This window comes from Xiphophorus couchianus, chromosome 6 (genome assembly GCF_001444195.1).
Source record: "Xiphophorus couchianus chromosome 6, X_couchianus-1.0, whole genome shotgun sequence".
Classification (NCBI taxonomy): Eukaryota; Metazoa; Chordata; class Actinopteri; order Cyprinodontiformes; family Poeciliidae; genus Xiphophorus; species Xiphophorus couchianus.
In genome coordinates, this window is record NC_040233.1 from 15,365,066 (window position 1) to 15,368,241 (window position 3,176).

Genomic DNA, 3,176 nt, shown 5'->3' on the forward strand with positions numbered 1-3,176 from the left:
TTCGAAACTGCGGTTCACTTAGGTTTACTGCATCTGTGGTGTCGGATTGGATGGCAATACGGGGAGGTTCAGTGGTGGTCGGGAGCTGTATCTGCCTCTGGTGCGCGAAAGTGTAATGACAGAACTCATGGCAGACCTCATACTGTCCCCTAAGTCGAAGCCACTTAGATTAGTTAAAGACATTTTGACCCTACAGCAAAGAAGACTCGGTGAACAATAGCAAGAGGAGGAGCGCTAGGTTTTTGCATGTGGGACTTTAAATCCTGTGTGCATATAGGTTTTATTGTGTGCATTCACCTTGCTGCAGATGTATTTAAGTGCAACTGACTTAAAGGGAATGCATCTTGACATGTATATTTTCGTCATGCAACACAATGATGTCTCTCTCTGCGATGGCCCCCAGCTGAGTGAGGAAGCACAAGAAGAATAGTGGTGGTTTTGTGTGAGCTGTGTTTGAAAATGCATGCGTAAAAACAGAGCAACATCGCAGCGCGCAGAGCTGACTGCAGAGCTCTCTGTGCAACACGGGCAAAGTGTGATGGACACCCAGCCCCCTTCATGTGAAACCCAGGTGCCCATGTTTCGTAAGGTGCCCCACTGGCTCTCCAGCCCTCTTAATTAGCGGCTTCCCGTCAGCTGGCGCCAGGCCTTTGAGCACCAGTGACTGGCGTTTTCTGTAAAAAGAATCTAGTTCACTCCAGATCTTCAGTGCCTCTAATAGACAGAGGCACGGGCAGGCTGAGAAAGAGGCATCAACGTTTTCTTGGCAAACTGATAAATCATCAGTGAATTTCCTGGTGTCTAGATCAAATGCATGCTGGGAGGAGAACAAAATACTGTAGCATGCTGTACTTTTTATTAAAGACGGGCAACTGCAGAGAATGGAACCGTAGGCCTGGACTTTTTTTTTTCCTTTCTTAGCTGGAGATGCAATGTAAAAAGACATTGATGATTTTTATACGTTGAAGTCAAATATAGATAAAAGATTTCACCAGGATGAAAATCTACCTTTCTTCCTTGTGCGACATCACAGCAGCTCTGTAACAATAGTCTCCTCTAATGACATTCCCCCAGTAACTTCTTGCCTCCATGAATCTCAAGGGGGGAGAGCTACAAAAAGTGATAATTACATGAAATATACATAGCGAATAAAGAAAGCATGTTTACATAACCAGCCCCATAAATATCCGACTGAGGAGACATTGTTCTCCGGCTCCTTTTAAGCTGATCTCCCAGGGATGCCATTTTAATGACATGATGGTTTAAAGAGATGCTGCTCCATCTCGTTCCATATTTAATTAACTTTTGCTTTTCTGACGCAGAGGAAAAACAGAAGAAAGAACATGCGATGGAGACAAACTCGTGCACGATAGCAAGGAGACAATAACAAATAGCTGGGAGAGGAGAAAGGGAGGTGGAGGGGAACATTTTGCAGAGACCTTGTCATGCTTTTGTGAGTTGTTTACAATACAAAAGATGCACAGGGAAAGGAGGAGACATGAATGAACTGTGGGAATGTAGACTGGGATTGCTGGAGGGGAAAGCGTGATGAGAAAAGAGGTGGCAGCATCTTGCTGTGGGCTTGATTTTCCTCAGCATTGCCAGGACACTTGTTTGGAGTTTATGGTAAGTTGGATGGAACTAAATACAGGATAAGAAAACCCTACAATGAAATGATTTAGACAAAATCCAGACTTTAGACAGTTTTGGTCAATTTGTGGCAAAACTGATATTTTAAGATCCTCTGCAGCCAATCTGACTGAGCTTGATCCACAACACAATAACTTCAGGTTTTAGATGTGCAACAGTTGCTCGTTATGTGGCAAGATGTGGAAAATGTTCAGATATGTGAATTAATTAATGGAGCAGAGGGATAAAATGAAACCTAAGGGGAAAAAAAGATTAACAAAAAGAATTAGGAAATGTTTTATTTTAAACAAAACAGTGGCTGCATGGTGGCGCAGATAGTAGCACTGCTAGAATACAATAAGAAGGTTCTGGGTTTGAATCCCTGCCTGGGGTCTTTCTGCATGGAGTTTGAATGTTCTCCCTGTGCATGCGAAATTCTCTCCGGGTACTCCGGCTTCCTTTCACTATCAAAAAATAATGACTGTTTGGTTAATTGGTCCCCTACATTCCCCTTAGGTGTGAGCGTGCCTGTGTGTGTGTTTGTGTCTGGTCATTTGTCCTGTGTGTTTCCATGTTGCCCTGAGATGGACTGCTGACCTGTGCAAGGTCCCTCGCCTCTTGCTGTAATGACTTCTGCAGATCGGCACCAGACCCTGCAAGGATAAGTGGGCACAGACAATGCATGGACGGCAGTGCAGTGATATGAAACCAGGTTTACCCCTTGCAGATTTGTCTTTTTGCTTTGTTGTCACTCGTAAATGCTTCAGATCGTCAAAGCAGTTTTTAAGTTGTAAAATGATGCAAATGTGTTCCTGTATTATTTGTACGGGCTGACAGGTGTTAGTGACTTTGTTCCTCATTGGTTCTTGAACTCACTTAGATTGGGGTCATTTATCCTATTATTTTACTTAGTTGCACATTTTTAAAAATCCGAATATACTATTTTTAAAAACTGTACAATATTTTCTCTCCTTGTATAGTAACTTACTGCACAGTCTCTAATTCTTAATAAATTCTTAGAAAATTTTACGTTGTGTGAATCTGCATGCCTCCATTTTTCCTGTCACTTTGTTGCTGGCAAAGCTTAATTCCCCCACTTAGGGACATTGAAGATTATTCCTGTTCCATTTTATCTATGAGATCTTTTAGGCATTTTTAGATCTCTACACAGGTCCTGTTTTGGTTATTTCTGGGAGATTAGTTTAAACAACTTTTCACCCTTAACAAATCAAATTGTGATTGGAGAGCTAATTTTTGTATTTACTCAAAAACATTTAAGTGTGACTAGACATTCTGTATAGAGGAAATATGCAGCAAAAATTATAATTGTGTAAAAACTTATACTATGTTTAAAAACTTTTAAGTACAGCCTAGAATTCAGCGAGCCCTTCTATCAGTCAGTGTGTTTTCCATTTTTACCTTCAGCCCCATACAGCGTACTCTGCATTATTGATAGTATCTTTCCCTTTTCACTCCTCTTGTTAGATTCTTCCCTTGTCCTTCTCACTCACACCAAACTGAGCTGGCTACATGGAGCCAAGAGAGTT